The sequence below is a fragment of the Elaeis guineensis genome, chromosome 14 (assembly GCF_000442705.2).
Source record: "Elaeis guineensis isolate ETL-2024a chromosome 14, EG11, whole genome shotgun sequence".
NCBI classification, from domain to species: domain Eukaryota; kingdom Viridiplantae; phylum Streptophyta; class Magnoliopsida; order Arecales; family Arecaceae; genus Elaeis; species Elaeis guineensis.
In genome coordinates this window covers 57,086,367-57,108,522 of record NC_026006.2, presented here as the reverse complement: position 1 = coordinate 57,108,522, position 22,156 = coordinate 57,086,367, and the positions used below count along the sequence as shown (strand labels likewise).

Below are 22,156 nucleotides of genomic sequence, written 5' to 3'. Positions count from 1 at the left end.
GGCAAACTCATCCTGTTCCTGTCCTTTGGTGCTCCATGCCAGCTTCGACAATGTCGATGATGGTGACCTTGGCTTGCTGGAGTGGATGACTTTGGACTGAACTGGCCTCTCGTCCGGGTGGCACACGTACCTCTCAGGGATTGCCATGGGCTGAGCCCTCGTTAGCTCTACGATATGTCTGATCTTGATCTCAGTAGTACTGGAAGGAAGCACCGGATCCATGTAGCTGGTGGATGGTAAGCTGGCAAAATCTACCAGTAGCACATACACCAAGCTGTTTGTGTTCTGGCTTGGAGCAATGGCCGTATTTATATTGGCCTTTTCTCGGGACGAGGACCACCATACCTGTTTGTTTGTAGGATTGGTAGTTTGATCTTGTATCCCAGTGGAACATACCCCACTGGCGAACAGGCTCGTCAAATACGTGCAATGAATGGAGAAACGAAGGTAGTGATGTGGTAGAGGGGTTGGCAAATGAAGGGAAAAATCGTTCAAAGGAAATCGGATCTCTCTTCTCTCTGTTCTGATTTCGAAACAGCGGTCCCTTTGCCCCCAACCAACCCTGGTGACAGCCGCCGTGTGTCTGTGTTATATAATTGGGGGTTACTAGTTAGTTTAATGTATGTATGTATGTATGTGTACATATATGTATGTATGTATGTTCCTTCTTCCTTCGGTATCCCATGCGTCCTCTCGCAACTTCTTTTCTCGTATCTTTTGCTTGCCTTCTCTCTTCCAGGCGTGTTTGCTTTGGCTTCGGCTTCCTTTCACATGGATTTCAGATGTGTCGTCTCAATGACACGAATGTTAAGCTCATGACCAAGTGTTTGTTTTGGGAGATCCAATGAGTCCGTAGGTTGAGAAGCTCACGTGCATCAGTTATTGGCGGGTTAAAACTGCATGCCATTTATTCAATTGAATGGGAGAGAGCAGTGCAGCAGAAGGGAGACACGTGAACCTTCTTTTTGCTGCAACACCTACACCATCCATTCTCTCTCATTTGTTTGCTGTACCAAATCAAACCATCCCTGGTGGCATGTTAGAACGGGACGAAAAGTTTGAAAATAAAGATAGTTTCAAGGCGTTTAGTACTGCCATTTTTCTTAAGATTATTCACCCCCACCAATCACGTATGAAAAGGGAATATACAATAAGCGTTTAGAAAACGACAAAGCCCAATGTTTGATCACGTTTCATTATTAATTTTTTTTAAAAAACCGCATTTTGAGATTTCATTGCCTCTTCATAAATTATAGGATCTGCTTCTATATTAAAACAATATGGTATATACTTACCAAATAATTCTCTAGTTCCTTCCGCTAGGAACATAAAAAAGTCTGATCCTAAAGGTTTTTGCTTTTCTAATTCTTTTACTTCTTATAGGTTCAAAGGTTCCTTCTTTATCATTTCCTTTGAAAGATGAATATATTCTTTAGGTCTAAAAATTGAATTAAATCTATTTTATTAAATATGACATCTCTTGACTTAATCATAGTATTGACTGCAATGAGTTATTAGATTCTATTATCATGAACCTATATATTTTACTATGTTGTGCGTATCTTAGAAATATGCATTCAATTCTTCTTTCATCTAACTCCTTTTTGGATTCAGAAACCCTTACAATAGCCCTGCATCTCTAAACTCTTAAATAGTTTAAGTTAGGCTTCCTTTTCTTCCAGATTGTATGGGGTTGGATTGCTCATTTTATTAAGAACTCTATTTAATATATGATAAGCTGTAAATAAAGCTTCATCCTAAAAATCTAGATTTAAATCAAAATTAAAAAGTATTGCATTAACCATTTCTGTAAGCATCATATTTTTTCATTATGCACACCATTCTATAGTGATGTATAAGGAGCAAAGTTTCATGAATAATTTCAATAGATTCAAAATAACTAGGATCATAGTATTCACCTCTCCATCAGTTCTAAAATTTTTAATGAAAGTTTCACCATTCAATTTTACTTCAAACTTATAAGTTTTAAATTTTTCTAATACTTCATTTTTAGAATATAATAAATAACTATAACAATATCTAGAATAATCATCTATAAAAGTTATAAAGTATTTCTTTCATCCTATAGTTGGTAGATTATGTAAATCACACACATCACTATATACTAATTCAATAATTTTATATATCTTTCTACTTTAGAAAGAGGATTTCTAGTAATCATAGTAAGCATGTACATTTTATATTTATCACTATTTTCATCGAAGTATGAAATTAAATCAAATTTAACCATATCATCCATTCCACCATTTTGGTGGAATAGTGTTACATCATGTAGGCTCACTTCTCGTCCTAGGAAGTATAATTTGCCATCATTGTTATTTGGCAGCATAGCACGGTATAAGGACCTTACTCTGCCCTTATTCCGTAAGTTATACCCCAACCAGACACTGCCCTAGGGCCTAGTTTCTATTACAAACAAACATTATTGGTGGACCAATGCCAACAATGAACAGCTAAATAATAGTTTTAGTTATTCATATGATATATCGAGCACGATCGAGCTAGAAACAAGCAAGCAACTCTAAGCTCGCCTAGAATTATTTAGCATCCAGTCCGTCAGCTCAATCAGTTTAGTCATTGATTTGGGCCTTCATGGAGCTTCATAGAGCCGAAAACAAGCTGCTCATGAACATCTTGCTCATTTCACAGCCAACGCATGCCATTGCTCGGTTGTTCGACCTATGGCCTGCAGACCGACGTCTAATTTGAAAGGAAGAGGACAAAGTACAAGACACAGCCATCTTACGTATGCTACTAGATGCTATAAGTTCCTGAAAATTCTCATTATTCTGCTTGAAAAGAATCCATGGGCAACCTCTCACTCCCATAAGAGCACCTCCAATAGGTATGTCACAAGATAATCAACAGCATAACGAGACTATAAACTAACAGGCACAACTCCATTACAATAACCGTAAGAACAAATATCTCTACATCTATATCTGGAAGTATTAATAAATCTACAAAACTATACTACTACGTTGCACAACCAATACCAATATGCACTGAACAGAGACAAACATGAAATAGAGGAAGCGCTATAAATGGATGATTCGTGGTACCATGTTAATAGCAGCAATTTTATTATGAAATGAATGCACGCACTTGCTATTTGAACACGCAGTAATATTCAACTCAGAAAGAGTGCAACTCGAGATACAAATCCATCAAAACCACTGAAAGCATATAGCTTCCCATGTCTCAGACCTTGCCATCTTTCCCCAACCTAAAAACCGGCAATTTTAAGCAATCAGCATGCGTCCACCGCAACGCAAGCACATTTAAGTGTATATATTCTAACACAAGTGCCCAAACAGTTGCATGTCGCTGGTTTCTTTCGAAAAACGAAGGTTTCCATATAAAGAATAACCAAGTGCGGCTGTGTATGACCCATGAAAACATTCCAATTTCCAAACCTACAGTTTGATTAAATTATGATTTATATTTGCATACAAGCAACGTTAGTTTAAATTTGGATTTGTTATGATTTATAAATTCATGTAATGCTGATAGTAACTTGAAAGCATTCTAATTTGAATCCGCCCAACATCCAAATGCCCCGCAAAATCAGTTTGGTTACAAACCTTGAGAACAAAATTTTACAGATCTGACAAACTTACAAATCGTGAATTGAACCAACTGTTTATCTTATCACCAAAATGATCTCCATTTTATAACATTAAATGCATAGGTAAGAAACCATCAAATTATTGGTTTTTAACGTTCTGAAATAATAAACCATAATGTGTTGTACAAAATCTGGGTCAAAATGGCACATTCTTACGAAATCTGGGTCAAAATGGCACGCGCATTCTTAATGGTAAAAAAATTTGAGGCAAATCTTACACGAAATACGTATCCGGTCATTAAAATTGTCCTATTCATCCCTCAAGCAAAAAAAAAAAAAAAAATCAAAAACATTTAATTTACAACTTTAGGCATCTTGAGCATTGAAAATCTGGCAAGCACTATGAATTCTAATAAAGATGAGCCACTATTACCCAGATTATAAATGACCAAAAAGTGATTTACCCACTGCATGCAAGGCTGAGAAAAGTTCTAAAATTTGCATTTAATACCTTAAAGAATTTTATTTAAAAAAGCAGAGTCGCAATTTCCTACATTAATGTTGTTCATCACATAAATAACACTAGGATGGCATCCCCGCCCTGCTACCACGGGGAAAATGAAGCAAAAGGAAGAAGGATAGAAAGCATGTAGAACACTGGCACCTACTAAGGTCCCAATCATCATTGGAGAAAGCCATGAAAAGTTGTTATTCCAGGGATCCAAAGTTAAAATAAGAAACGTTAATGTGACAACTGATTATTTCCTTAAAAAAAATGCAACAATTGATTGTCCAAGTACTAATATGACAGACATCAAGCATAAAGCCGATTCAGAAGTGAGTCACATTTATGCTTTACTCAACAAAATATCCATCACTTACAACTTATTCACTCAAATCTGCAAAATTATTAGTATACATAATGATGTCGTTAAAGTATTCATAAATCTCCAATGATTGGAGATGAAATAATCCGCTGTCCAACAGCAAATTGTACAAGCAGTTCCATACAAGGTCACACAGTTCCACTTGTGCGGACATTCTTCAAGCATTTTAGTCAACATATTTCAAAACTATCAGTGAATCAAAAGAACAAACTATTGACATGGGGAGATAAGGCTTTCTAGCAAAATTTAGAAAGAGGAGAATATAAGGGTTCTTTTCTCCAAAATAAAGAATACGATCTGACCAACGAAGATTCTGGTAGAAAGTTATCGTTGGTCTGAAAATGTACACAGGTACCCCTGAACAAGCATTTTGTTTTCTTTGATTCTTTTCAAGTATTTTTTTCCTCTTCTATCTGGTGTTCTCCCTGGTTTTTCCATCACCATATCGTCCTTATAAAAAACTTTCTCATCTCTTCCTGTCTCTCCAATATGAATGCATATTACTGCTTGTGAAATCTTTAACATGTTGTTCAGTGTAACCAGGTAGAACGAAGTTTGTTGAAGCTTTGTCTGAAGCCTGACAGCAACTAGAACCCAACAAAAATATTCCTACTCCCCACCTTATGTTAGCATAACGATTTAATATTTAACAAATTTCCTGCCACATAAAATAGACGTGCATCAGTTAATAGGGTGTACGATAAACTTAGAAGATGAAACCACAGGAAGGGAAGAAAAAATCATACTATTCCACTTTCCATACCTATTTTTGAGGGAGGTCAGAAACAGAAGCTTCATGTCAGAAAACATACAAACTAAATGTCTTTATACACGCCAATTGCTTGGTAGCAGTCTGCCCCATCCAACATCACATGTTCTGATACTGGATATAAACAAAAGTTAATAGAAAAACCTACAAAGAGACAATAAATGGGTTAAAATGCAAACTGATTAGCATCACTCATAGCAGTTGGCTCCCAAATCAAAAACAGTTTCTTCAACATTGTTATAGCTTAAGACAGAAAAAGAATGATATCGCAAAAGCATTACATACCATGACATGCAACGTAAGTTTGTATTCAGCTTCATGGCACTTTAAACAAGGTGATATTGGGCACTTCATACCAAATTGAGCTTGATGGAAAATGATTCATGCTTGCACCACTTCCCACCATCTTTCTGCTGTCAAATAGATTTTGAATCCACGAACAAAGCAAGTGAAACAACCCACGTCTATAGCATGATTTCCATCTCATTGCTAAGGGAGAGTAACAAGAAATGCATTACACCTGCCACCTCTCTATAAATGATTGGGCAAGGGGCAAAAAATTTAAGCCATTTTCCATGCCTAAAATACCAAAGGCTGCAAAGAATACTTTGCAAAGACTGCAAGCTGATCTTTCTGTACACATGTTACAGGATGCAAGACTGAGAAATCCAATCCCTTTTGAAAGAAAGAGCATGCTATTGTAGAAACTCAGATGAAAACTAGTCCAGCATTTTCACCGCATTGAAACCAGCATAGCAGAGGATAAAGCAGAGGAACATGATATACTGTTTCTATTCACATGGACAATGTCTCCTCTGTCTTCGAACACCTAGCGACCAATAGACTCCATTGAAAACCGTACAAGTTGCAGTAGTCCTTCTACATTGTGAAAGTTGAAATCGAGAGCATTTCTCACATTAGACACGCCATCAGCCCTCTCCTTTTCCAGGCTGACACTGGCAGCAGCAATAGCAATCTGTGATTTCCTAGTCGCTTCAAACGCACAATTTAGATCATTTGTCTGCAGTCAAATTTATTTAGACCTTTAGATGGGATGCTAAAGCCATCAACAACTACACATCTTATATTGGAGAAAACAGCTAAACACATGTCCATATCATATGCATAAAATACTAACAAAAAGTCTGACCACATCATATCCACTTTCAGTTAAGCCAATTTAGGCAGTATTCTTCCTGTTGATTTCATGAAATCCTAACATTAGATTTTTCTTCATGAATGCACAAAAGACGCCATGCATATACATAGACATATCCTATGAAGCATGGAAATGGATGCAGACAAGGATATGGATACAGTAAGATACAGATATCAGCAATTTGGCAAGTCCCAAAAAAAAAAAAAAAGGATACAGTACAGCTGAGATATGGCAGTAAATATATATACAACTACATATATGTAAAAAAAAATCATTTATAAAGCATAATAAGTTATCATCGTAGCATAACCCATGCTTGATACAATACCATCAAAATCCACAAATTCAATCATTTAGTCATCACAAATATCCATAGAATGCAATCCATAACATAAGCCTTGCAAGTTCTAAAGTTGACCATCCATCATTAAAAAATAAGAATTCACCCAAAAAAAAAAAAAAAGAAAGGAAGGAAGAAAGAAATAAAGAAAGCACAAATAAAAGCAAGCACTCTCCCTCTTCCCTGAAGGCATCGATATCTAATACATGTCAGATAAGGAAACAGCATGCAATTCAAAGTATCATGCATCCTAACATACATCAAAACCATTAGGTCTCATTCACCTTACTCCAACAAGTCAGACCATCAAATATGAATCAACACATTGTGCAAAGATACGTGTACTCACAGCAAAACATACAGCTAATTTCTAGAAAATAAATAGCTCTAAGTTAATAAGTTCACGTTATCAGATGGCTGTGGTTGATTGTGTGTGCACTGTTGTTGCTGCTGTTGTTTTTTTCTTTTCTTTTGACTGTGTGTTTCTTTTCAGGTGGGGAAGGGGGTGAGAGGGCTAATATGATATATTAATATATGCCAAATAACAGTTATTTATCCAAAGGAGATATGGCTATATCCCATCCATCAGACCTTAAAAGTAGCAACACTTACATAGCTGAGCAACCGCATGACATGAGGATGACTGCGAGCAGCTATACCATGGGGGCCAGCAATGAGAGGAGAATTGACACCCCTGGCTGATGCAGCCTTACCTAATGTAGCCTGATTGTTTAGATTATCAACATCTGAAGAAGAAGAGGATGGCGACTCCCCTATGACCAAAAATGGACAATTGTCAACATCCTGGCATGACTCTTCATTAACATAGTATATAACACAAATAACAAGCATAAATGGAAGTAACGTTCAGCAATGATTGAATGGCACTATAGCAAAAGAAGAAAACACTGAAACACGGTCATAAAGGACCACCAATACTATGTATAAGAGGGAGGGAAAAATGCAGATTCATACAAGCAACAGTGTGATAGTATGCATGAATATTTTTGATTATGGTCTGCTGTATCGCTCAGTACTGACAAGTATAGGGCATATTTTACCACACCGGCCTCGCACCGCTAAACTGTCTCATACCATACCAATAATCGGTACGCTATCTCGTACTGTACTGAAACTATAATAGAATGATAACTGCAAAGGGTCTAGTACCAAGATGAAGAACCTTGCTTTTGATGGTCTAATGCTTTTTGGAAAAGAGGATTGTAACAATCAATCAAAAAATTCAGAAGAATATCCTCTTCTTAAAAACTGAATCTTTGGCAAATTGATGGAATTTTTTTATCCATTATGTTGAAAGGAACTATACATTGGCTAGGACTAAGCCTTGCCATATTCATTATGTATTACATGAAATCAGTAAGAACCAACAGCCCGTAGCCCCTCTTGAAGCAAGTTTCTGCACCCACTTACACTGAAAGCAGACTTCACCTGCATTTAAATTACGTTAGGATGACCTGATTCACAAATGCCTGGACACTAGTATCTTCATTAACAAATAACTACTTAAAAAATACAAAATAAACATAATCCACAGGCCTATAATACCATGAAAACATTCTGGCATTCCCCAGGAAGGGCCAACAGATTATGATTCTAATCATAAAAGATGCCGGCAGTTTGATCATTCCTCAAGGCTAACAAAAATTCTAAGTATGGGCATCTGTTAACAGAACTCCACAAATGAGCTCACTCCCAGTAGATCAAATAAAGACAACTTACGTTTTCCACTTTTAGTTCAATCAGATGAGATCCTTGTACCGGTCTGCTCATTCACTATAGTTTTTAAACACAACTCTTATAAAGCTCCAGTAAATGGTTTGTCAAAAATATTAACTGGAATTATCAGTACTTTGGAATTATCAGTAATTAAGTCTATAGTTTAAGCAACAACTACTATTAACTCTATGTATTTGTGAAGTTAAACTTAGAACCAGTACATATTTAAGCCTTTGAACAAAAATTCCAACCTGGCTGAAGAATCTGACTTTGCAACTCATGTTGATCTTTGCTCGCACTGGGATATTTGTAGTATGCAGACTTCAAATAGGCCACTTCCACACACTTGTATGCTAAAGCAGCAGCTGCCATTTCTTTGCATCTCTCATATTCATGGGCACAAAATCTGTGAAAAACAACTAAGCATCAGCCAAACAAAATGACATATTGAAGTACACTTTTGAGTTTCTTTATTCACATGAAGTTTAAATTTCAACAGAACAGTATACAGATTATGATCATCCAGTTCTTGAACTTGAATAGTATGGTCCAATTTCAACTTCAAGAGAGACATGCAGTTGAATATCATGAAGCCACAGGTCCTTTATGATTTCCTAAGTTAAATTCCTCACAAATATTTCAAAACCTGGCTGGGTTGACTATGTCAGCCACCCAACCATCACCCACAGGACAAAATGGGTTAGTTTACTAGAAAACCTACATATTAGAACTCCATATGAACTGCTTTTTGATTCACCAACCCAAGCAGTCCAACCATGCAAACCACCCAGGCCAGATGGCTGATCCGCACACAGGTCCGATGACAGAATCATGGAGACAAGCGATCTAGAAAAGAAGGAAATGACTGGTTTTTCTGATGCCCCTTTTCCCATTCCCAGTAATAGTGATTCTTCTCATCCCTAGAGCACATCCCCATACTCTAGGTTTTCAGATGTCCCAGTTAAGGGTTCAACTGGCCAGTCATTCACCATGATCCCAATCATGACACTAAGAAGATAATTAGAGTTGCTTCTGAAATCAATGATAGAAGCTCCCAGACAATCATGGTAAATTTGAGGTGTCTCCACCAGAACTCGAACAGCTTTAGATGAGAATGGTGGTGGACAGGAACAAGTTTAGAGATCAGGGGTGACACTTGATCCCTATCCAATTAGTCCTCTTCCAACTGGCTCATCACACAGGGATCATCCCCAGTTCAAATTTCATCGGAAGAGATAAGGAAGTAGCTGGCTAGGGGATACCCCTTCTTTCTTCCTCAAGTGAACAGAGGGTTTGGCCTCTTCTGGATTGAGGCAAGTTGAGACGAGTGCCACACAAAGGGCTCTATAGTTGAGACAGGAAGAGACAGAAAGAACTAGGCATAAGAAGAGGATAACAATGGTCCAAATGTAGATTGCAATTGACCTGCAATGGAACCAATGACCCATGACCTGGCAACCAAGTGGTTCAGTCTAAAGCACCAGGTTTAAACCACGCACTAGGATATATGTTGTCATGCAACATTCTCAATATCAGAAAGATTATAGAAATATAGCATATTATTAAACCCAGTGTTCCCCTCCTGCCTAGCCCATGATCTGTCTCATACTCTGCATCTTCGTCAACTACAACTGGCTATGTTGTGGCTTTAATAACAAAATGACCAACTTCTCTTTGTATCAGCAGTAAGATTATGATGTTAGACATCACTAAACTAACTGTAAAAACAAAAACTGGCTCTCATGAATCACAGTTTCATTTGAAAAGTTATTGATCCTATGGCCAATCAAATTGAGAGAGAGAGAGAGAGAGAGAGGATGACGTCACAAACATATGAACCTATGGTGCTCATAGGATTTAATCTCTTTTATTGGGAACATATACCTAACGGCTAGGCGTGTAATGATGGTTCTTCCGTAACAAGAGCCAAAGAAATGAGAAATTCAAGATCATGTCATGCTTCATGTTCTTGTAGACAAAAACCATATGTGCACAACCTACACTGAGATTTCTATATTAGGCACTTCAAGTCTACCAAAACTGTAATGTTCAAGCACTTCTCAATTATATCATTTTTTTAAAAAAATCATTAATTGCCAGCAGTATTTATTAAGGGCTACATCCTATGCCATTTCAAGCTTTTTCCAAATTTTCTCATGACATCCGTCCGTGTTATCCCCATTCTTCCTTTTCCAAATATTTCAATGCAAATTCAGATATCTTATCTAAGCAAAGCTTCCACAGATCTTCATGGCATCCCCTTCTTTCCTCCTTTTTATATCTCCGTTACTTAGCCCAAGGTTTTCAAAATTGGTACCTGACACTATTCCGATCGCCTGGTGGCACGAATCGATACGCCCCGTACCGGACTGGATCTACACGAACTAACAAAGGAAAAGACGAGCCGAGGAGGAAAAGAGAGAAAGAGAGGAAAAGAGAGAGAGAAAAAGAGAAGAGGGGAGTGAAGCAGGTTGAGGCAATGGAGACGCCGTCGGTGGCCACTGGAGGGCTACGCGGGCCTTCGGAGGGCCGCGGTAGCCACCACGGCTCCACATCATCTACAGGAGAAAAGAGAGAAGAGAGAGGAGAGAGCGAAAGAAAAAAATCGAGAGGAGTCTGGTGGAGAGGCCGTCGGAGGGCCTCCGACTGACCGTCGGACGGCATAAATGCTACCTACGACTCCGCGGCCGTGAAACAGGGATGATCGGCCTATTTCACGTGCTTTTTTAAAAAAGCCGGATAACAGTAAAACTGGCAATGGATTTGCCAACTTCACTGTTTCTCGGCTTTTCTAAAAAAAATTGAAATAATGAAGCCAACTTCACTGGGTTTGCCGACTTCACTGTTTCTCGGCTTTTTTTAAAAAAAATTGAAATAGTGAAGCCGGCAATGGATTTGCCGGCTTCACTATTCATCATCATTTTTAAAAAATATGACGTGAGGAACAGGAGCGACCACCCCTAATCCACGACCGCGGCTCCGTCCATGCATTTTTTGTCGTCTGGTGGCCACGACAGCTATCCAGCAGCACCAAAGACCCCTCTCTGCCGTCGCCCCGCCGTCCGATAGCATCCCTCCCTCTTTCTCTCGGGGTTAAAGCTCCTATCGGGCAACACCGAGTACGAACGCCTCCGTGGCCCTCCGCCAGCCTCGGCAGACTAGTGTCGCCCTCCAACAGCGTCATCCAGCATTTTCCTCCCCTCTCTCTCTCTCTCTTTCTCCCTCGGCGCCAGCGAGTGCCGCTTTCCAAGTCGGAACCATCCCAATTCCCCGCCGGTCCGATTCGGCACACCTAGAACCGTCCGATTCGGGACAATTCTGAAAACCATGACTTAACCCAAAAATGGTGCAACTCCTTTCCTCCAAATGTAATCACTCATCCTAACATTTCTAGACTTAGCAGAGTATCTCAAAAATTCTCATATTTGCAACAAGCATCTTGCATGCTTGAAGCCCTGGACTCCTTTTATTCCTGCTTGAAACCTACACAATATTCCTAGCCCAATTGTCATTATATTGAGAAGGCATTGGACTATCATATAGCAGCCCAAAAGCTACTCTCCGCATCCTTATATATTATGTATCTAAGAAAAATAGAATTGACGTTATATTTCCATTTCCATTGAAGTTGCATTTTTTATGTAATATATTTCTTTCACTTAATCTTTAGATCCTAAACTTCCAAGGCATTCCATAATGATTAAAAATTTTAGAAACAACCTATTCTCGTCAAATAAATATTTATTACGTTGTCAGCAGATAATATTTAACATGGGATTAGTGCCAAACTTGGTGCAAGTCCAACATCCACAAATTCAATTGTCTCACCACATCTAAATCAAAGATTAACCCTATCCCTCCATTTAGGTGGCTCACTAGTTGTTTGGCTTCGGCAGACGTAACAAGCACAAACATTTGCACTTAGTGTCATACCTTCCCATATCACAAAAGGATTACTAAAGTCATAAAAAAGAAATAACTAGTACTTAGTGTGGAAGTGGACATACCAGAAGCAAAGAGATTTCTATGTGAATATCCAAAGAAAAGCCATCCCCTCCTCTCCTTTTCAGGCAATGAAAGGTAATGCACATTTTCAAGGATACCCAAAATAAGAAGATGCAAATCCTAATCAAGACTCTTGAATATACCAATATATATTTTTTCAAGGATACCCAAAATAAGAAGATGCAACTCCGAATCAAGACTCTAGAACATACCAATATATATATGTGACCAATTTCTTGCTTCCAAACATTTGATACATCATGGATTAACATTTCAACATCAAAGAACGTCGAGAAAATAATCAAATGTCTCCCAACTTGTCCACACATCAACAAATATAGCAAACATGTGGCACTAGTAAGGCATGCCTTGTCAAACCCTGACTTTATTATGAAAATATTATTGTTCACCTTGACCAACTATTATAGCATAGCAAATGCTTCATGACACACTGGGTTGCAGAGGAATAGTAGAGCTTTGAAGGATCAAGATCAAGCAGCAGCTTTTGTCATAGATGGGTATCAATCACATATAATGAATGAATAATCATTAATGGAATCTAATGGTCATGTCTTTCTTCATTTCATGTTAACAAATATCTAACAGTATTTCTAGTGCAGCTTTCTAGTTGAAGCCAGAAAATCCTTGATGCAAAGAATTTTCCTTCTTAATGAGACTATAAATTTTATTTAATTTTTTTCAAGAAAAGGATAGAAGAATGCATCAAAGTATCATACCATAAAATCCCATCTTGTCTAACTGATCATAACAATGAACAATGTCTTCACGATTAAGTCATGACAATGACACATTCAAAATCAGAGCTTCTTCATACTTCATGCATGCATAAACTAATCCCCATGACAATTCCAGTCATTGCCCTCAAGCGCTAGTGTAGCAAAATTAGTGACGTTTTCTAAAAGTCCTTGCTAAATGAGCAATCACATTAATATTAAATTCATTTGGGATGTTGAAACATCATTTTGGGTTCAGTGCTGACTTTGAAATGATTGTGCACAAATATTTATACTTTTTTTCAAGGGTTCAAACTTCAAAAGATACAAGTCAAGGATATCAGTTCTTTGTGCATGAGACTTATAGATGCTCTATCAGGAGAAAAAATGAGGATCCAGCCATAGATGTTCCAAGTGCAACCAAAGAGTAGACTATGTAAATGCTACTCAAATATGTCGATTTGCCAGCAAAGAAAAAGGAGCACTTTCTGCTAAAGGAGAGGAGACTGAAGAGACCAACATATGCAGAAAAAGGCATGGCGTGCTTAACAAAAAGTACAACACAAGGTTAAAACAGCTCACAGGAGGTGCAGCTAGCAAAATTACAGAGTTCACTACAGGCTTATGGTTAGGGTCAAGAAAAAACAGGCTGGCATGCCATACTCAATTTTCTATGGAGAAGCAATCTGATATGGGCTTTACAATAATGAAGTCACTTTGCTAATTGCCTGTTGACAAAATAATGTAATCTCAAAAGTGATTTATCACAATATTTTAGCTTACTCGCAGAGTTTTGCCGTTTCAAAATACATCTGCATTGAACGGGATGCATCCCCTTGTTTTGCACTATCAAAACTGAGAGGCTCCATAAGAGAGGCACAATGTAAAAACTTCAAGGCAGCCTGAAAGTATAGGCTTGTGCTTTCAAGTTCTAGTCCCTCACTCTGCAAAATGAAATATTTATTAGAAGATAATGAGATCATTGAACTTCAAAGATGAGCAAATTAAGCGAAATGATTATGCTAACCTTCAAACGATTAGCTGTATGCTTTAAATCTCTCGCTTCTTTCATGACAGCATTTGCAGTAGAATGGGTATCCTTTCGAATTGGACTTGAAGTGTCAGGACCATTTGGGGTGGCTTGCCTCAAACTATTGTGGTGCACCCCATTCTGGATATCAGGCTGTCTAGACTGTTTGATTGCCTTTGATGCACCAGTATTTCCTGCATCCTTGGAGGGTAATTCTGACCTGCTTCCCTTGACAGGTGAAGAGTTTTGAGGGCCCCGACTGTGTGTTTCTTGTTTATCTCCACAAGACAAAATTAAATGTGCTTTCCCTGTTTTGGCCGGCAGTTCCCCCTGATCAATTAGATTAGAAATGATGCTATTTGATGGCTTTTCATTATTGTAAGAAGATGCCAGTTGTAGGTCATCCTCTATATTGGACTTGCTACATCTAGCTCCTAGAACTGCAACTCTTGAGTCAAGATCTTTGCACTGATTATAAAGCACAGAAGGACCATGAATATCCAAATTTTCTTGTATTCCATTATCTCTCTTACCAGCAGAACATCTTGTGGCAGAGCCTTTCTTCCCTGAGAAATCTTTCTCATCCTTCTCCGGGAAATTGTAATTTCTATCCCTCAGATCTTCAAGGTAGGTAGGATGCGGATGAGAATCAAGGTCAACCGTCTGTTGGCAGCCACTGCCACTCTTCATAGCATACGAATCCTTGTTTCCACTAGACAAGCCAGAAACCTTAAGCTTACCATTTTCCAAGTCTGATTTAGAGCTCCTGTGTCTCTCATTGAACCGTGAAGAAGAGTTCTTACTGGACTTCTGTTGACCAGAACCATTTACCTGGTGGTGTTTATTCAGCTTTTCTAAATCTTGAATACCATCTTTATATGGATGTCCATGAGGATATTCACCGTGCTGATCCATAAAAGCCCTAGTAGCATTCACCACATTAATCTCTTCAAATTCGGTGGGTGAGAGACCATCATGGCTAACCCTTTTCAAATGCATCCCAACTGCAGCTTTGCCACCAGGCAACTTATTTGCTTCTCTATCCTGATGATAAAATGGCCCTCTCACGGGATTTTGAACTCCAGATTCCACTGCCCTATAATTTTCAATATGTCGTTGTTCGGTGGAACAAGCTGTCTCCTTCCTACATTTTCCAGAATGGTCGCTTCCACCATCAGCTTCACTATCTGAACATCTTTTGGGGCTCCCCAGGTCTGAGAAACCAACATTTAAAGCATCATCCTTTACCACTGAGTTTGTTTTGTTAAAAAGCTTTTCAGTATTTAAAACCCTTAATGGAGATGAAGAAACTGACTCTACAGGAGAGCCTTTTGTTTCCTGAAAGTTGGCCTTACTTTTGTGGGAGCTTGAAACTTTTGAAGAACTCGAAGTAGCTGCTGTAGAAGCCTGTGCATAAGCGATGTCCCTCTTCAAGGGATCAACAAAATCCAACACCTGTCCAGATGTTGCATTCTCTTGACACAGCCCCAACTGATGTACTTTTCCAGCAGCATATCTGCCCTCCTCATCAAGTCCATCGGATAGATGCTCTCTGCCAGCAGGCAAGTCAATTCTTGTTGAGGAACCTTTTTTGTCCATCCTCCCTGTACTGGACTCCTTTCCCTCGGACTTTAAAACCCTACCTTTCCTTAACATCTCAGTTTCACTTAATACTTCTTTAACAGTAGCCTGGCCCTCCTGATTGTGCTGATCATCCTGCCACTCCTTCAGCTTTCTCTTCTTAGCAGTAAGGTCCAGTTTCTTGGATTTTTCCACATCTGATGCACTGAGTTGTTCTTTAATCTCCCCATTTGGAAGAAACTGAACTTCATCATTCAACCTCTTAGATGACGAAGATAAACTGCCTTTGGACTTACACCTCAAGTCCTTGGACAAAGAAACATCACCATGTTTCCGAAGATCATGAACCACCTTAGTTGACAGACCATTAACCATGTACGTACCTGCTTTTCCAGCTATATCATGGTCAGAATAACAATCTTTTACAGGATAATGTGAACCTTCTTTCTTGATTTTCTTAAATGCTATAAAATCATTTTGATCAACCTCTCTCTTGCTTTTTGGTTTCGAATATTTCTCGCTTCTTTCAATAATATCACCTGTAGTAAAGTATGAGAAACAATAACTTACATTATAGAACAAAGTTTGCATATTACAAAAGAAAGAGCATTGGCACAATTAATGATTGCCTGGCAGGTCAGTGCCCCTAGAAGATATAAAAGAAGAAGAGCTTAAATAATACAGGAAAGTACCTCCATTTGAATAGCAGCCCAGATTTTTGTGCTTCCCCTTTTGTTTCTGTTTTTTCTTCTCTGCAGTGAACTCATTTGATTTGCTTGCATGGCTGAGGCCAGCTTTGTCAGATGAGTTTGTTTCGGAAACATACTGGTTAACATCATTCAGACTTCTACTGTTGTTCGAGGCCAGTTGCTTCCCTTTCACAGGATTTGAAACTTGAGTTGAACGATTTAGCACATTAGACACATCCTTGGGGCCAGTCTTTTTCTTCCCAATAGCAGGCACACTTTGCATATTATGTTCGAGTTTTTGATTGAGATGCAGAGCATGGTTTAAAGTAATGTTTGATGCAGCAACATTATGATGGCCCTCCAAACTAGCACCAGTCTCAGGGACAGGTATCAGATAGAGTGCATTTAGAGCTTTTGTTGTTTCCTCTTCACTGAATTTGCAACTATTCATTCCAGGCCTACATGAGAGTTTCAGATGGTAATCAGTCAGAGAACGGCATAAAACTAGAAGCAGGACATGCAAAACACACAATATGTTTGTTGCGATACTTCAGCAAAAAGAAACATGGAAAAAGTAACAACATATTAGAATACAATAGCAAATACTTATATAAATTTGTGCACAACAAAACTAGAAAAGGGTATACAGCAGAGAAGGCCAAACAGAATTAAGATGAAAGTGCATTCAGACAAAAAACTTACAGCCAACTGAGCAGGCTACATTGCCAGTTCTTAGGGAGGTGATCAGGATTGGTCCCGTAGGGTAAGAGGCGCCATTGCTGGCATATATCACAACATACCCAATTTTCCTCTATAACAACAGGAGCATGGGTGGCAGTGGCTGCACCTGAAGCTGGGGCATTGCCCATCAAAGCATAGCTGCAGACTTATTAACAGAAACATCAGAGACTGGAGGGTCATCAACCTTTTTAACACCTGACCTCCCCTTTGATGGTTCTATTGATATAAAGGGCCCTTCTCGTGTTCATAGTTCTGAACCTTTAGCTTATCTTTGTCATGAAAATCTGGCAAACCAGTTCCACCCTCAAGCTGTTCTTGATATACATCATGACCTGTGGCATCATCACGAAATTCCGTAAAGGAGCCTTTACTCAAATCCATACGGGATTTTGAAACTTTGGACTTCTTTTCAGAATGGTTAGGTTTTGTACGAGAGTTTTTCTTCTTTTCTCTTGATGATGCAGAAGATTGACTGCTTAGATTATCCTTTGATAACTCCACAAGTGGTGCTGCATCAGTTTGGCTTCCCTTCAGCTTTCTTTTGCCCTCAAATAACTGGTTCTTTCCTTGGAATATCTTTTCTCCTTCTTGTTCACATGAAGTAACCTTTTGAGAAGAAATCTGTTTAATGTGATTTACTGGTCCAGCCATGTGCTCCTTCCTCCCCTTAACTATATTAGGATTGGCATTAACTAGATTATAACTTTTCTCAACTTTGCTTCTGTCTTCCCTTTGCAAATCAAATGAAGTGCCCTTATGGCTACTTGTGTTTTGTTCTTCCAAGTCTTCCTCTGCCATAATTGTTTTTGAGTTAAGTTTCCCTTTTGAATATGTTGTTTCATTTCCTAAATTGGCAACTCCATTATTTTCCATGCTTTCCGTTGACTCCATTTGTTTATCCCTAACTAAATCAGGTGAGGGCATTCTCTCCTTCACTGTTATCTTCTTTGGTTCCTTCAAGTGATCCAACATCCCAGCGACACCTTTCACCGAATCCCTAACTACTTGCCTTTCTGCTTGTCTATCAGCATCCTTCAAAGCAGATAACACTGGTATATTCAATGCATCAGAAACGAGCTCTTGTCCTGATGGGGTTTCAATGTCAATTTCCCTATTCAAAATTGTGCGTATGTCATCTTTGTCTCTTAAATTCTTTATTTCCGTGGACTTCCCTCTCTTTTCACTAGACTTCCTTTTCTTTTCATTGTAACCTTTGACATCTATCACAGGCAATGTCAAATCACCTAAAACTGCACACTTATCAGGAATGCCCTCGTACAGCATGCCCATTTTATTTTTAATGAAAGCACTGTCTTTTTCTGTCAACTGGAATAGACTAACTTGAAGAGGTGAAAGCAAAATAACCCCAGGAACTGGAGAGCATGTCATCATCTGCTCCATCACATTTATGAACACAAGAATTATTAGCTGATGCAAACTCTATGGTCCTGCCTTCTTTAATGGAAGATAAGTTTGGAGCAAATTTACCTGGAGAATGGTCCTGGGAGATTCATCAGGCATGTGATGAGACTGAAGGGAAAGCCCTCCATTCCAATCAGGGCTGTCCTCCAGTGATGAAGATGGAGACACGTCCAGGCCCAGACCGCTGTAGATAGCAGCATTATTTGTTGCCAAGATGTTATCAGGGCCAACTTTAATGCGGACCTTTAGTGTTTTCCGGTCACTGCCGTTAAATGGTTTATTCACGGAATCATGTTGGGGAATGGGCTCCTCATTATTGTGTGCACTCATACCCATGTCCTTTTTGCTTGAGTTGCCCAATGGTGGTGCTGAGGCAGTGTTATTTGTGGAGTGTGACGACCCCATTTGGATGGAAGGATTCTTACGTGTACCCTGTTAGAAATACATTGTCATAATTATCAAGTAAAAGCTAGCCTCCTGAACTATCATTTGTTTTCTTCTTCCTATAGGGAACCTAGACTGGCACAAAAAATAGTACATGTTGATTATAAAAATGTACCTCAAATGAAGGGGCATAGGGAGATCTAGCAGCATTGTGGTTTGGTGCCCTTGGTGGACTTTTAGATTGAGACAGAATGGATGGAGAGCGCTGGTAAGTAGGCAAAAAAGAACCATATCCCCCAAACTTTGCACCTGTTATTGAATCAACTTTTCAAACCCTCACCTATAGCTACAATTACCATAATTTGGAAAACTAGTACAATACTGGAGGCTATATAATCCACTTACCCAAGTTTTCCGCAGACACTCCACCTTCAAAGTCTTTTTGGAAATGCCCCAATACATCTTGAATTTTTTCATCCTGGTATGAAATGAAAGCCAGCTCTGTAAAGAACAAAACAAATGCATATAGAAAAGAAGAATGCCACCACATCCTAAATCATGATTGCTCAGCATGCTTAAATTCAACTCAACAAGCAAAAGTTATAAATTTAGAGATCCATGACCAGGCAGGTTTTTCAGCCTAAATTAACTGTTTGCCAGAAAACACAAAAGTTACAATTTCCACTTTAAGGCTTTAGGCCAACAAATATATTTCTACCTTTTATGGCAACTATGAAGTATTAGCAATTCTTCAATTGTGCAGCTGAACTTAACAAGTCCTGAAGATAAATTCTGACTGTAGTTTCTGTCCTTCTCAAAAAGTTTTGAGCCCGTTAAGATCAAAGGATAAGTGACATTCGATGGAATTTGGCAAAGATCGCACATTATTCAATCTAGGCATTTCCTACTATAGAACAATGTTCCAATTTCACTGATTCCCGGAATTATGCTCAAGAGAACTACGCGAGCAACAAATTTCGAGTACTTACGTAGCCAACTCAAATTGCAACGGAGAGGAAAGGAATATAGAAACTGGAAAGATCCAACTTCTGATACAAATCTCATGCCATATCTCATCACAGCCATGAAATTATCAAATCCTAATAAAACGAAAGATCCAAAATTTCTCCTTAAAACAAAATAAAGTACGATCGAGTGACCAAACAAAGGCCTTACGATGTACGAGAGGGCGATGTCGGGGTCGATGCAGGAGTCGTCCTCCTCCTCCTCCTCGGAGAAAGCCTCTCCTTCTTCGAGCTCGTTCTCCTCCATCCCCCCAAACCCTAACCATACCTCCTTCATCCCTTCATCCCTCCTCCTCACCGACGGCATCCAATGCCCCCTAAACACCCACCCTCCCCACCCCGCCCCACCCCCCAACACAAGACACCCGGCTCAAATCCCTCTCCTCCCACCGCCTCCCGGAAGCCCGCAGCCGGACTCCGGAATCCAAACTCTAGAATCACTCCCTGATAGGCGCAAGCCCGCCCGCCCCCCAAAATCCGGCGGCGATCCACGCCGGAAGGCGCGAAGACGGCGATCGCGGGATCCCCGAGATCGATTTCGAGGGAGGCAAGAGACGTCGGCCAGATCGCGACCGCGAGGACAGAAGGGTTTTTCTTCCGATATTTTTCTTTCTTGGCGATCCACACAGAGAGAGAGAGGGAGAGAGAGGCGTTCTCTTCTCTTCTCCGGAGAGGAGAGAAGAAATTAGCAAGAAAAAAGTTTTCTTTCTCCCTTTCTTTCTTTTTTATTTTATTTTAAGGCAGTCGGGAGGACAGAGCCCACAGCAACCTAACCAGAAGAGAAACGGGGGCCGAAAGGGGGCTTCTAATACCAGAATTTTATTTATAATAATTAAATTATTATTGATTGATTAGTTCATGATTATTTAATTAATTATTTTTTATTCCATCTTTTGGTTGATGAGCTCCGACGCTGGTCTGGATCGCCTGTCTGGTTCTTGGCACCAAACGTTTTTTTCCCCTCAGGTGGGGGCCATCTTAAAAGGGAATCGGGGTGTGCCACGTCAGCGTGTGAGTCTCTTACATGATAGAACTTTGTGGGCTATCAGTCTGCATTGGCGGGCGGGAGGCAGCGTCGCGTAAAATATTTGGCGTCCAAATCTTCTCCTTACAAAGAGCAAAGCGCCACACTAGGTGTCATTACATGGAGGGCAACTTACGCCAAGAGCCCCAAACTGAACTAATCATGTCGTGCCATATGGCATGCAGATATATCCTTGGTGAAATTGTTGGGCCCTGTAGCGGTACCGTGAAGGATTTGTGTAGGTTTCGCTTCGTTGTGCTAAATCTACAAGGCTAACCGCCACGTTTTCTCGGCAAGTCCAAAGTTTCGTAGGGGGGATTGTACTTGTACGCCAAGCCAATAAAAAAATATCATAATAATATGCTGTAGTCCGTTGAATTATTAAGTAGTGATGTATTAAGATTTTTATAAAATTTTAAAATTAAAAATATTAATGTAGTTTTTTTTTTTACTAATTTTATGTAAAGCATTCGTGATGGATTTAGTCTATCCAAAAAATTTCAATTCATAGAAGATGATAACTTGCTAATTCATCCAAAGACAATCAAAAATATAAACTCAATGAACTATAAGTTAAGTTTGGATTTCAAATATTGTATACAGATAGCATCTTTAGCCCTACATTGATTATAAGTCAAGATAGAGTATGGCTTATAGAGATGAAGCGTTTTCTTTCCTATAAGATACTTTTTAAAAGATAAAGTCATGAGACTCCAAATGATTCAAATCTATTGAAATCCAAATATAATTAAAATTAAAATGGATAATACCTCATATATATACGGATGTGAAGTCAAATCAGCCATCTGATCTTTTGACTCTAGATGTAGGAAAGGATGGTCCATATAATTTCCAAACTGAGGCTGCAAATCAAAATAGATAATGCCTCAATATGTGAGAGTGTAGACCGACACATCTATCTGAACAAAGAGTATTCTTAATCATACAACACCAAAATTAGCTTCCAAGTCTTATCAAACCAGATTTGGATTTGCATAGCTCTTTATCCAAAAATCTGAAATTTGATCTAATAATATGCA

General features: G+C 39.0%; 1 long non-coding RNA gene, 1 other non-coding gene and 1 pseudogene across 2 annotated transcripts; all 3 read right to left on the bottom strand.

Annotated features, from left to right (window-relative positions):
• Nucleotides 1-222, bottom strand: part of LOC105057562 (protein LATERAL BRANCHING OXIDOREDUCTASE 1-like) — an 8,334-nt pseudogene extending 8,112 nt beyond the window's left edge.
• Nucleotides 223-4,997: 4,775 nt separating this feature from the next.
• On the bottom strand, nucleotides 4,998-5,726 carry LOC140853785 (uncharacterized). Its single transcript, XR_012136884.1, has 3 exons — nucleotides 5,531-5,726; nucleotides 5,240-5,359; nucleotides 4,998-5,134 (listed from the first exon to the last, which is right to left on the bottom strand). It is a non-coding gene; the product is annotated as an uncharacterized lncRNA (long non-coding RNA).
• A 138-nt stretch (nucleotides 5,727-5,864) lies between these two features.
• LOC105057514 (cysteine-tryptophan domain-containing zinc finger protein 7) lies at nucleotides 5,865-20,424 on the bottom strand. The gene is made up of 11 exons (XR_012136883.1): nucleotides 20,244-20,424; nucleotides 19,473-19,545; nucleotides 19,243-19,376; nucleotides 18,750-19,115; nucleotides 17,223-18,653; nucleotides 16,524-16,978; nucleotides 14,248-16,370; nucleotides 14,004-14,164; nucleotides 8,733-8,887; nucleotides 7,357-7,517; nucleotides 5,865-6,266 (listed from the first exon to the last, which is right to left on the bottom strand). It is a non-coding gene; the product is annotated as a cysteine-tryptophan domain-containing zinc finger protein 7 (transcript).
• Nucleotides 20,425-22,156: the final 1,732 nt, after the last annotated feature.